Here is a 16,238-nt window from a genome sequence, read left to right as displayed (position 1 = left end):
ACACACAAGTTAATATGTTCAGTTACTGTAGACTGTACGTTTACATAGCAGTAAGAACACGCCTATATTTTCAATTAACATGCCAATTTCGATATTTGAAATTATTTAAGACACACTAAATAATCTATGTGATTTAAGTAGCATATGATAAAAGGATTTGGTATTTAAATTGTGATGTTGCTGACCCAGGTTTTCCTGTCTTATAAAAGTGTTTTGTTTGTTCATATTGCGATGATATTTTTCAGGATTTTCCAGAGTTTCCTTGTTTATGTGACCCGCAAAACCAGCAATGGATTAAATCAGTTATCATACAAATGTCCCTTTCTGTCTTCAGGTTAATGAAACCACAACTGGCCAGTTCGTCATCAGCTTGAAGAACAATCAGACTGAGTACTGCGGCTACGTTGTGTACAAGCCTTCAACTGAATGGGGTCGCTCAGAGAGTGAGCCTGCCTCCTTCTGTGTCACACTGCCAGGTGAGGACAACGCTAAATATAGTTATCCTCTCACACACTCTTTGTCAAAGTGCACAATATACTTACCTGCACATAAATATTGTGCTTTAATTGCTAAGATACGTGTTTAGCTAATTATATTGCTGATATTTGATAGGAATATTTGGTGTGATGATTTCTTTGTTGATAAATGTGTGTTTTCATATATTTTATCCACAAAAGGCTCTCTCTATATCATTTGGAATGATAGTTTTGAATGGGTAAAGTTCATTTTTAATTTTATTTATATTACTTTAAGCTACCAGATTTACCCTTATCATATTTACTAAAACTTTATTTCATTAGAGGCAACAGTAAGGCACTTAGCATCTTATTGGGAAGCTATCAAGACCCACCTGCTGTGGAGAAAATGAAAGACTAATCCTTGAAAATGTTGTGTTTTCTATGTTTGACTTGAAGTACTTTGTGCTCATCTCCTCAAGTGATTGCGGACACTTGGAAACAAGTGGTTGGACATTTATCGTTTGTTATAAATCAGTACCCCCTTTTTTAGACGCCTGCATCGTCTCACTGTCACAGTATAAAAGATAAAATCACTAGTCAAACCAGACAGATTATGGTTTTGCAATGAAGCTGAAATTATTGATATTTACCACAATGGCGATGTTTTTCATACTGTGAATCCAAGCTTCTAAAAAATTGTGTTGTTAACTTTTGAATGATAGAAAAAAATAAATGGAGAGCTTTCTCAAGGAAAATGCCCCTTGGCAGAAAGCTCTCCCTCTTCTGTTGCTGTCGTACTGATGAGACAGGAGATCAGATAAGTCTGTTTGCAAAGGTGACGTTCTTCTCGCCACAGTTTGCCTTATTGCGTATTCTCTACTGCTAAAACTGACAATAACTAATTCAAACAACTACAGGGTAACATTATACTTTGATAATATTACACAGCAATTCTAACTTTTGAATCAATCGCTCTCATATTCATTCAGAGGAGGAATCCACATCTATATATATCTGTTGAGAAATCCCTGTTACGTATTAAAGTACTTCTGGGAAGTACTTATATATACTGGTATATCAACAAAGGCGTCACAAAGGAACATGCTTAAACTTGTCCGTCACAATTGGAATTTTTTTACTCGCCGTTTTAAAGCGCTTGAGGGTATCTGATTTTCCAGATGTGTTGTGTTTTTCCCGAATTGTTAAATGTTACCAACTCTCTTGTCCCTCAGGTGATCCTCTGATGCTTCTGCCATGGCTTCTTGTGAGTGCTGCTCTTCTGACGGCCATAATCACTACAACAATTGTGTGCATGTGCATCTATGTGAAGGGAGGAAAGGAAAAGAGCATGCCAGAGCTATTGGTAAGACTTTTTCCTTCTGTATTGTCCTTTGGTGTGTCGACAAGGAAATGCTGGCTTACTGGAAAAATAAGCCCTGTGGCACTTTAATTACCATACACATGTTCAGGGTACAGATGTGTCACAGCAACCTGAAAGTAATTAAAGACATTGAAACATTGAGGAAGTTGTTTCAGTGACTTGAAATGAAATGTAATGTGGTGATGAAGGCAAGTTTGTCTTCGAAACATTCTATGTATCTTGCACGTGTATTATTGGCTTTGCCCTTTTTAGCATAGTGGTGTAAAATGTTTAACCCATCATCATGTAGATCAACAGCATTATATACACACACTGACACTGATGAGCCTGTATTCCTTATCTTAGAAACAGGTAACCATCAGCATCCCAACCACACCACAGCAGTCTCCAGACAGGACTCTCCGCATTTCCAAAGCGGAGGTCTGCAATACAAGTGACGAAACAGTTTACGCAACGATCCGGATGAAGCCTAATATACCCTCAGGAGGTTATTCCCCACAGGACAACCCATGCTCAGCCTGGCAAGACGGCACTGGCTCCTCTGTTGGCACAGGTGAAGACAGCCTGACCACAAATCCAGAGGACACGAGTGCCCAGTCCTCCGAAATCTACAGTGTAGTAGCTGTCCAAGAACATATTGAAGACTTTCCCCAAGGTAGAGGAACCAGTAACCTACCACTGTCTTCCAGTGGAGAAAGCTGGGATAAAGCTGGAGCGGGTCCAAAGCTGTCTTCACATGAAGTAAAACCGTTACCAAATCCGGACCCTTGTGAGAGCAATCCAGCCGGGACACTGCGTTTGAAAACAGTGCGGGATAGCAATGGACAACTTGTGTTGCCTTCACTAAATCCCCAGTTGCCGAACAGCACAGATGACACAGTGCCACCCCTTATCACGGAGAGGATACCCCTTTTATGTGACCTCATAGACTCCAAGACGGAGAGGCCGTCATTGGCATCCTTGAAGAGCTTTGACGGCTCAGAGTGGTCAGACTCAGGGTGCGATGATAGCACTGTTACCACACCAACGCAGACCTACTGCAACACCCATTATTTACCATCGCAACCAGTTGAACAGGGATGTCAGAACACACCGAGTGATGCCATACTTGAATCAGGCTACAAACCAAACTGGTTGCCTGAGATCCTTCTTGAAACTAGATACAAAGACCATTGTGAATACAGGAAGACAGACTATCTGCGAACCTGGACTGCTCCCAAAGAGGAGGATGAAGGTGAGGAAGATGAAGACCAAACAAGGCAAATTCTTCTCGGAGGTTGGGTGGTGCAAATTCAAGAATAATTTGCAATGCAGGAAATTAATGAAAGCACTGATGGGTGCTTTAGTGACAATACAGAACTGAATGGTTGTGCTGTCTGCTGTATGATGCAGATGTTTGAACTCTCCTTAAACATAAATGTATTCTGCACTAAGAACATATTTCACAACCACATCATGAACTTTAAATATAAACCAAATCGAAGGACTACATTATGCTTTGTTGTTAACCTGTTTTTTATTTATTTATTAATTCACATTTTTTAAACATTAACAAAGAGTATGGAAAGTTGATAATTGTTTGTTTACATTTGAAGACATCAGTGAATATATAGTGTAAGTCTTTTTTGTTATAGGGCTGCAACTTTCAATAATTTTCATTATTGTATAATTTGTCAATTATTTTCTTTTTTCTATTTGGTTTATAAAATGTCTGAAAATAGTGAGAATTATCCCTCACAGTTTCTCAGTGTCCAAGGCTATGTATTTAAATGTCTTGTTTTGTAAATTCAAATCCCAAAGACATCCAATTTAATACTTTATGAAAAAAAGAAAAGCAGATAATCTCCACATTTGAGAGGCTGAAAACAGCATTTTCTGAGATTTCTGCATAAATATTTTCTTTTTTTCTTTTAACAACTAATGTTTGCAGCTATTTTTTGTTAAACAATTATTTGACCAACAGGATTTGTATTTTAAGAGACGTTGAATTGTCATATGTTTATTGTGTATAGGAGAGAGAGGAACATAACATCTACAATGTAAAGTTTGAAGTGTCCCATACTTTTAATATTTCTTTACAGTATATTTCATATCAACATTTACATTGTTATGGTAGTACAAAGCTGTGTTCAGATAGCGAATGTCTGTCTTGCTTGCATATTGATGAAAACATACCCGTCATGTTTGTATTGTAAGGGGTTTGAAATGCAGTTTGAATAATTTCTTACACTTCAACTCAGTCCGACCACTGCAATCAGTTTCAAAGTGCTTTCTTTTTCAACAGAGCTACAATCACACATAGTCAGGTTGTGCATTTGTGTGCCGTCACCATGGAGACAAGTTATTGCATCTTATTACACTCTCTAAATAGACAAACCCAATCTGGTCTCTATTAAATTACAATGTGGACAGTCAGCCTTAAAGATTAGATATGAAAACAAACCTGATTGCTTTGTGGCTGAACACAGTTATTGTCACCTTTTGAGCCGTTTAAAATGACTGATTCTTTACTGGAAATTAAAATATTCCTATTTTTAAACTCACCAAAATGTTTCAGTATTATCATTGTTTGGATCTGTGTCCTACATTCAAATAATATACATTTTATATTTTTCTGATCACAAAGTTCATGAACTCATTTTGTAATCGTCATTGTTTGCTGTTCCTTCAGAGGAAGAAAATGCAGTGAGTAAAATATAAATTAGAAGGAGTGGTCAAGGTGCAACCTCAGCCACGCTGATAACAGCAAGGTTTTTAATTGCCTGAACACAATCGTTTGCACACGGTCGTAAAGTAATAAAGTCAGGTGTGTTGAAACACATTGTAGATGTACAATAGAGATTGTACCGTCGACAAAAGTGTCCCGAATGAATGTATGTGAATGAATGTTATGTACCGTTACAACTTTGTTTTATTCTGTATATACAGATGGTGAATCACTTCTAAATGTATGTTGGAAAGTCTGCCTTGAATTATAAAAATTCTGAAAAATGTATAATAAAGAACCTATTTTTCTAAACAGACATTCTGTAACTACAACAATAGAAATGTGGGGCCCACAGTAATGTTGGACATGATAGTGGTAGCTGGACATGGACACCCCCATATTCTGATGTATTTATTATTTTTATTGTTTGCTGATTGATTTGTTGGTCATCACCTGGCATGTGTTCACCTGCATGGCAACTACAGTGATTAATGGGTTAATGTTGGGTTGCAGTGAGTGGAGCTCATTCTGGCGCTTCGGGCAGCTTGGGGGGTCCTTCGGGTGAGAAAAGAGAGCAATGTAACGCTTGCGTCAGATGACTAAAGCCACCTGCAGGGTGCAGTCACTGAAGTGAATGTGTTTCTGTACTTTCAGTAAAACTATTATTTAAAAACGTATGCACGCCTGGAAGTCCCTTTTTGTCTAAGTGTGCAACAGAAAGGATCAAAACATGTATTCACTGTTGGGTAATATTGAAAAAGTATTTTGAACTCTTTGTCTTTTGAGCAGCTTTTGCACTTTATTAAGACTGGATTTCACTGACAAACAATAGAAGTAGTCAGTCAGCTGGATTGCACAATGAATCCAAAGTTCAACTCAACAGCCTGTTGCCCAATTGTGTGTGTTTTCAAAAATCAGGGACGGTGGATTTCAGTTCAGAGTTGGGACTCCTAAGAGAGAGTCAGTCTATACAATGATGTCATACTGAATGCTGCTTTCTTTAAGTCATTTGAATGTCCAGGATCATACATGTAATAGCAATTTACAACATTTTACTCTAATTTATGTTCCCCATTGGTTATAGAGGACTATATGGTGCTGTAAAGCCCATGGAGAGTGGGGGGACTGGACCCCTAAGAACATTAGAAGGTTTTTGAACCTTCTAATTTTGAAGGCCTGAACATCCACACTGTGAACTGAACCAATAAGCTGTTTAAATGTTAAAAGCCCCAATGCACAACTGGCCAAATAGGAGATAGTAATTGTCTTTTGCATGTGGAAAACTGGATAGATGGATTAATGGTTGGAAAGAATATTAAAAAACTGTTTTAGCTTATGTTCTAAAATGTATGTTTGCAGAATCTCAAGGAAAGAAGTTGAATCTGGTTTGATCTGGAAAAAAAGAGCAGCTTTTGTAACCTTGAGGGGGATTTACCTAAAATTTTAAATGTAGGTGTTTTTCTTTTCGAACAATGAGAAAAGGAAGTGATCCTCCCATTTAACTGTCCGACACAGACAGATAAATGGTGCATCTATCAGCACACATGGACTTGTTCCAAGGGATAACATAAGCCTCGGGTGGATCTCTGGATTAATACCCATTGTGTGCTTGGTTATGCAACTGCTACCAGATACCCAAATGGAATATTTCACAATAAAAGCCTGACCTATATACACACACACAGGCAGGCAAGATAAGTAACAGATATTTATAATGTTAGAGGATCTACAATGAGGAACTAATCATAATTACAGTGAAAGCTACACATAGATAATCAATGATTACACTTAAATAGAGGTCTTATATTCATCATATTTTACTGTTCACTATAAATGCCAAAAGACGAGCCTAAGGATAGAACTTGGTATCTGCACACACAGAACCCTATAGTTTGAAGTTAAAAAAAAATACATATTTTATTTTTTTCTTTATTAAATAAGTGTTCAATGCAAAATTTTATCAGGTGCCTTAGTCACAAAAACCCCCAAAATAATTAACTATGTCAAAAGAAATTGATTCATCACTGAGTACGCATACTTTGCAGGATATTAGCTAAATGCTAACAAAACCTACACCATGACAATATGTCAAAAGCTCAGATTTATGGGCAGGTTGGTTCATGGAAATTACTTGTATCATAAGACCATCACACATGCATAACAAATCAGCACATAACTTCAATTGCTGCATGCATACAAAGAAGTAATACTGTCTGATGATTCATTCATTTTTATTCCTTCATAGGTTAATGATTGGATTAAAAACAAAGGAAACTTTTTATCCATGCAGTCTGCCGCCATGTTGTAGATAAAAGCCATGGCTAAAAGGTTTAGACAGCCACTTTACAAGAGCTTCTTTGTTCAGTTCAGCTCTGTGTCTTTAACAGGATCAGGGACACAGCAGAAAAGGTTTTACTCAATTGTAGGACAGTAGAAGTGTATGTTTTTGGGGGCTGCGAATACATTTTGCTATCTTGTTCTGTGCAAACAGAACAAAAAGAATGAACCAGTACGGTTGCACATTATATTTCAAAGCCCTTAGGCATTCTGTGACCCTCTCTACATCAAAGCCAAAGCATGTCAATGAACACGATGCATCTGTTCTACTATTTGAGATCAAGTCAGCTGTGGTGCCCTTGACATGTGAGTGGGCTCTGTGCTTGTAGTGAGAATAAGGCTGATAGAGAAGCAGCATTGTAAAGGCTGATTTAACATGAGCAGAGAGCTGGAACTGGCAACGCACCAGTGAAGTTCAATGTGGCAACTGACACAAAACACATTGTGATGAAATTAACATGTAGAAATGGCTACTGTGAGTGGGAGTAAGTGGGAGGTAGATAGACAAAGAAATTGGGTTAGATCCAGTCAAGAACATTTATGGGACATCTACCTCAAAGAGAATCAAATGGCGAAAAGGAGTGAACCAGGGAAAACACAAGAGGATTCCAACTCGTAGCTTTTTATCCTGACAACACACTGCAGAGAAAAAGGACATTAAGAGAGGGATTTTAGGTCTCTCGCTTGTTTGGAAAATACATGGCACAGGGCATGTTGTCCAGCTTTTCATCATGTTGTTTTCCTCTATCTTGCTATCTTTCTGTTCTTTGGACACATGTCTAAAAAATAAAAAATAAATCATTCTTTACTTTGCTGGCAGCTCTGACAGGTTCTTTGCTTTCTGTCTGCCAGAAGGCTGTTTCTCTCGTCTTTCAACTCTCTTAGTCCCAAGAAGATCATATGGGAGATTGCAGGGCCTTCTTGAGTACCACAGGCATGATCAAACTTTGAATGGGGGAATAGTAGTTCAGACGAACCGAATGCTTCTGCACAAATAGAATTTCGATCACAGCTGAGGGTTTGTGTGTCTGGCGTGGATCAATTGATATAATAATGGCCACTCCCTCACAATAAAAAAGGGACACACTGAAATGTGTCCTTGAAGTTTGATATTTGCCCTTGAATTTTATTGACACAGTGTAATGGTAGAGATTGCCATTTAGGTTTAATGGCTCCTTTGAGGTTTGAGCCTTTCAGAAGACTATTTTCGGGTACAAGCAGTTATAAATGCCTAATTTATTACATTCACTATCCACATTCGAGGCAAAGTTCCAGCATTGTGACAAATTGAAAAGAAATAAACTCCTTTGAAGAAAGGATATCCCCTCAGAAAATGTTTGAAGATGCTGAGTGAACTGAACAAGGATAAGTTTGGGTGTCTTTATCATAAAACTATCATCCAAAACTCCCCCTATCTGGGCACTAGCACATTTTTTTTCTACATTTATCTTTTCTGATAACGTGCATCGAGTTGATTGGGTCCAGTGAAATGTATTCATGACTCACTGCTAATGATTTTGTACTCTGATCTCTAAGTTTGATATGGCACCATGAAGTTGCTCTATGACTGTTTCTCTTTTAGTCTCATGAGATAATGTGAAAAAAGTGTGTTTTAAGCTGAGCTGGACTATAGAATATTCAGTTAAAACTGATTATTTTTCTCCATGAAGTTTGCTGGAAGTGATGTCATGTAGCCCCCTTTGCATCTTGTGTGGAGTGAGCACTATGCCTCACTCCATTTAAAAAATAGCCCGTTAAATGCTTTGTCACATTGCTTGTCAGCAACCAAACATAAGTTAACCAAGGGGCAATTTGGCCTTATGTGCTCTGATCAAATAGGTATCCAGTTAAAGTTATACTATGCATGATCTTCCATAAAAACAATGGACAAACAATACATTCTTACAAAAGTAATCTCTCTAAATCGTCACTTATGATCCACTAGAAGGGTGTTATATTGTCTGTGGCTGCAGAAACCTCGACTTCTGGCCATGGTTTCTTATTTCCTTCTTATTTTGCCGTGTTCAGGACATTTCTGGGCGACGGCCTTTGGGCTCTGGGTGTGGAGCCCCCGGCACACATACAAGATTTTGAAAAGTAACTGATAAATATTTAAACAAACTTTAGAGTGTTGAATTTAAGAATGGAATTTGGTGTGGTGGTGGTACGTTTTACATGGGCATAGTCAGGGTCATCCTGAGCAAGATGACAATGAAAGAAAATTATACATTTAAGAGTTCTGTATGTGGACTTGTACAGCTGTGTCAATCTCGGTCAGTCACTATGCATCATGGATGTATATATTTATATATTCCAAAAACTCAATGTTGCTAAAAAGGGCTTTACAATCTGTACAGCAGCCAGTCGGACAATAATGTGCCCATGCTTAATCTCATCAACATAAAATTTGATTGGTCATCTGTTTCTCCAACTGGTGGAAAATTAGCATATTAACAGACCTATTTAAATCCATAAACGAATCTTAGATAGAAGCGACTATTCAAACGGTGGAACCAGACAACTGACTAATAAAAGCTTAATTAAGCATCATTCATCTATCTATCTATATATCTATCTAGAGAGAGATAGAGAGAGATATATAGAGATATAGAGAGATAGAGAGAGATAGATATAAAACTCATTGTACTTTTCCAGTTTGATGTGACATAAGTGAATCACATCAACCAACCCCTTTCCTGTCATCCCCATTGAAAAGGCGCCTTCCTCTCTCCAGACCAAATCACTTGATGAATTGAAGTCTGCATATAATCGGATGCAATCGCGTCGTCCCCTCCCTCTACTCGCTTGCATTCTAATGAGCTCTTAATGGGTCCTTGATTAGAAAAAGGCACGAAAACAGCTGTCAAGGGCTGGCCGGGAAATGATGGATCATCCAGGAGACTTTGCTGTCCATTAAGGTCTATTCTGGGCACCATCACGGGAAGGGGAGAAGATAAAAAGCAAGATTTGTAATATTTAGTTTCCACCGCGACAATTCCCCGTGGAACAATGACTGTTTCAGATTTAAAACTGACAGATGGCTGTTGAACACTGAGATGAGTGTCCAGCCGGAGCTTGCCAATAGTGTTAGAGTGAGAAGTAGAGTAGAGAACTAATAGCTGCTAAGAGTAACTAAAGGAGGATATGCTTTACAGAAAGGGCAGATTCATTCTAACAAAAAATATTATATTATTATATTATTTCTTATCAAAACACGCTAAAGAAACCTCACATCAAAAACAGTCATTCCATGTGTACAATATAAAATAAATGATATCCCTTTATATCCTGGCCTCTGGCTCATGTCATGCCACATTTACTGTTAATATGAGCCGCAAATTGAAGAAAAAGAAAAACATTAAAACTAGCCTCAAAGTTGTTATTACACATAGAGTGTGTGGGGATTTTCATCACTATGAGAGCTCAGACTATATCACAGCTTGCATAAAAGAAATTTTAAAAAAGAAGCTTCCAAAGTTCTTTTGGTTGATTATTTAAAAAAGCCATAAATAAAATATTTCAGATGTGAGCTTTCCAACATGATGTCAACATGAAAGTGATGTGAATGTGGAATCAAATACAGCTGGCATAATATCACAGTCTGTTCCCTCCACAGTGACCCATACATTAAGCGTATGGTATCCTTGGCATCTGTCAGGTGCAGATAAAATGCAAGAACACCCATCAGGGACTAAATGTTTGCCACACAGTCACTCTGACTCTGGCTTTTATTCATAATTTATGCACGTAAAAAGCAGAGAGCGCACATGAATTGTGAATAAGCATTAATGATTGATAAAACACTACAAGACAATCTCAGTGTGCAGCAAATATTTATTCCCTGTTGGCTTGCTATTCGTTTCACCTTCCACAAATTCATTACATATTTCTGTGCTTCATGCGCTGTGGGAAAGTGCAACCAAATTGAACCAGCTGCACTGGTTGAGTTTGTTTAGGCATTGCAGTACTTAAAAAAACTTCTTAGTTAAAGTGTTAAAAATCTGCACTTTCAATAAAACACAGCAGCAATCCCACTTTCTACTATAAACACTGTAAGAAATAGAAGATTGCACTGACGTGAGATATTCATGGAGGACTTGGAAGCTGAATCGAAGCAATAAAAATGAAATAAAAAGTTCTACAATCAGATTTTCAACCCAAGGCTGCAAAGATAAAACAACTTGGAGGAAAATAAACTTGTTCTGAACGTGTGACTTTTACGGCCGTCTCTCCAGCAACAAACATACCATGTGACTGTAGGCAGAGGCAAAGTGTGAGAATGGATGTCACAACAGCCAGTGAGCGACCTGTCACCGACACTTAAAGAAGTAAATTAGAGTTAGCCATCGGCAAGTCCAGAACTAATGTTAGCCTCGCCGCTGCAGAATTATGAGCACCGCTGCTAGGATTTCACACATCATTAATATCTTCTGCTCTGCATTTTACAGAGTGCGGTTGGAGCTGCCACACACACACACACACACACAAATACACACACACACACACACATACACATACACTAAGCGGAGCAGAGTAGAGACACACTAACGTGATGACAGATTCTGTTGCTGTTTTGCCCTCATTGTTCTCCGTGAAGTTTGCTTGAAGTGATGTTATGTAGCCCCACAGTGGGTGTTTATGTGGAGAAAGCACTGAGCTGGAAAAACTAGCCTTTTCAATGCTACATTGCTTCTCACCAATCGGTCACACGTGGCCTTGTGTACTCTTATTAATTTGGCATGCAGATATTGAAATGATAACTAAACTCTTGGCATTTGCTCCGGGTGTTCTTCACAACTGGTGTGGAAGAAGGTACCATCACTGTGTGGGTTGTTCATTTCAAAATAGAAACAAATTATCCTTTTTCTTTTTGCCATGGTTATAAAAGAGGAACCCAGTATATTTTGTAATACTAGTATTGAATCCCAGTGATAACCTTACCCTGTAGTTATTCTTAGTCTGACAGTCACGGCTGATGTATGATGAGAAGAGAAGGCCTGGCAATCGTAGCTTGTATTGTGTGCTGATATTCCAGAGGCAGGTGTGGCCACCAAAGGCTTATAAATAACCCCCCATCCTTCCATACAATGTTGTTGCCTTGAGTGAGGCCTTATTTCCTTTTAGTTCCCGTCGGTCAGCTCCACTGGACACACAAACACACACTAAACCATACAACCGTGACAACACAGATAATTCTAATGTCCGTTATTGGAGGCAAAGGATCTGAGCTTGTGCTAACCAGGTTTTTATAAAAACATGATAACATTTGTAATTCTTCCAGCACACAGACTGATATTACTCAACTGGAGTTAAGCAAAGGCTCAACTCCAATCTGTTGTTATGAAAAATGTCATGCAGTACCTGAATTTGTAAATAAAAATAATTCTCAATGAGAGGGAGTGAGGACCAATTCCAGATCTGGCAACCCTTTATCTACCACTTCAATAACTTCCCCCACAAACGAACCTGGATTATGATTCACAAAAACACTATTGATTTATCAGAAATCCACTGAAATTTTTTCCTCCTTTTCTTCACTCCAATATTCCCATTTAATATGTTTGTAATGCAAATTGTTTAATACCTTTTCCTTTATTTGAACTGAACTAAACGTATTTGCAATAGTGCCTCATACATGTATGCTAATAGAATGAACGGTATAACGGTTGTCTTAATTATGCTATTATGGTCTGTTTTTATATTTTAATATATTTATTTTTTACATTGTCTAAAACATGTGCTTAAAATACTTCCTCACTGTTCAACTTTGTGTTTCGCTCTGAAAGCTGAAAAAAAGAGGTGAAGAAGAACATTTTGACTTCCTTCAAATAACTTATAGAGAAAGAAAGAATAACAAAATCAATCTTTTCAGCACACACACTCACACACAATCATACAGCATGAACAAAACAAATAATTTCAAGTAAAACAACTGGGCTTTCTTCAAGTTTTTGTTAGCAGAGCAAACAAAAGAAAACTTCTCAGAGCCACTGGATATCACCCAAACGGACACAGTTCTAATAAACGCTAATGAACTCTGCCAATCAGAGTACCCTGTTTTATTAGTTCCTGGACAAGTTCCAGGAACTAATAAAAGATTACCGTAAAAGGAGACGTGAGGCAAGAACAAGAACAAGGAGAAATAAGGATACCAATACTGGTCACGGAGAATCACCGTCAATGTACAATGTATAGTAAAGCATATAATGTATACTTTATAAGGTATTTTATCTTGCATGCTTGTATATGTTATTCAGCACTACAAGGTAGGGATGAAGCTGATGGGAATGTCATTAGTTTGGTCAGAAAATATTGGACAAATTAAAAATTTGACCCAACGATGGGGCTAGATGAAAAGACCGGGGATCAGGAAAGTCAGAGTGATTTATCCTCTGGGAACCATGAATATATTTACACAATTTCAACTTCTGACCAGAACTGCCATCCCCAGAGCTATACTGCTAGCCAGACAAAGAAGTTACATCCAAAATGTGTTTATACTCCCAAAAAATGGTATTATATGATATGAAGGAGCAATGCAGGAAATATAGGAGAACTGGAAGAGTGAGAGGAAGAGGTAAGTGAATAAAAGAAGTAGAATGAAAGATGGAGTATAACAGGATCAGGTGTCTCAGGTGTTTCCTCTGGCATTGTTAACCTCTCGCTTTTTACAGAGGTCAAGGTCAGATTTTTAATGAGGAGGAATAAAAATGGTCAGAGTTCCTCTCTCAGACTCGTCTCTTAATTAACAGCTGATCTTTTGTTTCCATTCAGATCTTTCCCACTCTTTCTCCTTTTTCTCTCTGACGTCTTCCCTGTCTCTCCACAGCCCTCCGTCTTCTCTCTCGCCCCGCTTGGCATTTCCTAGCTTTTAATTTCGGATTCCTTCTTCCCAGGTGGGACGGTGCTGAGAGGGTTGAAATGAATATATATTTATTTTAGTGACATTTATGAAGCAGGCATTCGTAGTTCCACCGCAGCTAGTTGTTCTCCTGTGGCCGTTCCAGCTGTGCCTTTCAGCTGCTCAGGTCACTTGGTACAGCCTCTCTTAATTGCACATGGAGCTATTGTGGCATCTCTTAGCCACTTGTCCTCAGCGCTGCCTGTAAAGTGTGTGTGTGTGTGTGTGTGTGTGTGTGTGTGTGTGTGTGTGTGTGTGTGTGTGTGTGTGTGTGTGTGTGTGTGTGTGTGTGTGTGTGTGTCATTGGTCTATATTTACCAACTTAAGAATGAGGGGGCATTGTGTCGTCCACATACTTGGCACTGGAGGACACTTTGTATACAGGGTCACCCTCACCGCTTCATCAAGAGAGGCATAGCGACAGGAGACAGTGAGGTGGATGCAGACAGACGGACAGACGGAGAGAGGTGATACTGAGAGGTGAGACAGCAAGACTAAACAAGATCTTCAAGGAGAGAGAGCCAGACAGGCAGACGGAAAAGGAAGTGGGATATATCCGTCCTACAGATCTTTGACGCTCAGAGGACTTCTTTAGAGAAAGCGTGAGTGGGATTTCCTTTATCTATATAGAGCACAAATGGCAACCGGCTTTTCTTGCCTTTTATCAGATAAGGCGGGTTACTGACGCATTAGAGTACGTGATAACCCTCAAGGAATTATAAAACCACAACACACATTCACACACTATGCCTCTATCTGTATGATGCTGCTAATTTTTCTTCTTTCTCTGTATTGTCGGAAAGGATTCTATATTCTCTGGTTGTTTCTCTTGAGTCTTTGCTTGCCTCTCCAGCTAGTTGAACTTCTAAATGTTCTCGTCTTTTGATGGCCTCGGTGGATGAAACTTTTATTTACTCTCTGGGGATGGCAAACAGCACGCTTCTGTTGTTTTTGAGACAACACCTTCCCCTTCAACGAGTAGAATAGTAAATCATTTGTCTTCTTGTTCAGCTGTTGATACAGATTTGCTTTTTTTACTTTTATTATCAGAGACCTGGAAACCGAGCTCTCAAATCACTCCAGAGACTGAAAACTGCTCTGCGTGTAGAAAAGAGCACTGCTTTGCTTTTTCGCTTTTGCTCCCTCCAGGGGCCCAGGATTCAGAACTCACCCGCGGAGACTGATCAATTTTAATGTGCCAGAGGTCGAGCCTCCATTAACAGTGTTCAAACAAACCTATTTTCTTGCACTACAGTGAACCACAAAAAAAAGGCAACATGGGAATCAGCAGCCCCGCTAGTCTGTTAGCCTGTTAGCTAGCTCGCTGCAGTTTTAGTTATGATGCAATTGAGGGAGATGAAAAAATGAACACATTACGCTTGTTTATGGCGCTAACACAGGTGGTTGCATTACATTACATTACATTACATTACATTACAGTCATTTAGCAGACGCTTTTATCCAAAGCGACTTACAGGAAGTGTATTCAACATAGGTATTCAAGAGAACTACTAGTCACCAGAAGTCATAAGTGCATCTCCTTTCTTAAACAAGCATCTTAAAGCATAAGCCAGAGCAAAAGTACAGTGCAGAGGCAAATTACTACGAAAACAATAATTGCAACAGACTAATACGAATACAATAAGTGCTACAAACTACTACGAATAGGATAAGTGCAGTAAACGAATACGAATTCAATAACTGCAGCGAACTGATACGAATACAGTAAGTGCAACAACTAATACGAATACAATAAGTGCTACGAGGAAGGCTCAGGGTAGTACTTCATGAAGAGGTGAGTTTTCAGCCTGCGCCGAAGGATGGGCAGCGACTCTGCTGTCCTGACGTCAGTGGGGAGTTCATTCCACAATGGGGAACTGGGTGAATGAAGCTATCACTCAGGCACGACCTGATTCTGTTTGTTGGGTGCGTTCTGCATTCACTTCCCCAGAGCAGCGGCATGATTAATGATGGGCAGGGTTAGGGCAGCAGCATGGCGGACCTCAGCTGATGAATTATTAGTGGCTCAGCGGCGCACAAAGGGGTGATTCATGTAACATGGGACTAAAACACACCTTTTTCTCCACACCTAATACCACACTGGAGTCCAATGAAAAAACTAAATATGGCATGCATGTATTTCATTTCAAAATAGCTACAACAAAGGCATTTTTCACATCTTTAAATGTGAAAACAAAAAGACCTCTGTGCATAAAATGTGTCTGCTGTCATTAAAGTAAATCACATTATGGGTTATTTCGAAAGCTGAGTCAATAAGTCAATTGATTCGAAAACATACACTGAATTCTCCAGCAAAAATATTACTGATGTTACCTTCTCAAAAATATTTGCTGTTTTCCGTGGTGTTCTTTAAAAGTAAACTCAATTTCTTTGAGTTTTGGACAGGGGGTCTGATGGAACAAGACTTCACTTGGGGCTCAGGGAAAATAGGGC

This window comes from Anoplopoma fimbria, chromosome 20, assembly GCF_027596085.1.
Source record: "Anoplopoma fimbria isolate UVic2021 breed Golden Eagle Sablefish chromosome 20, Afim_UVic_2022, whole genome shotgun sequence".
NCBI lineage: Eukaryota > Metazoa > Chordata > Actinopteri > Perciformes > Anoplopomatidae > Anoplopoma > Anoplopoma fimbria.
This window is presented reverse-complemented; position numbering follows the sequence as displayed.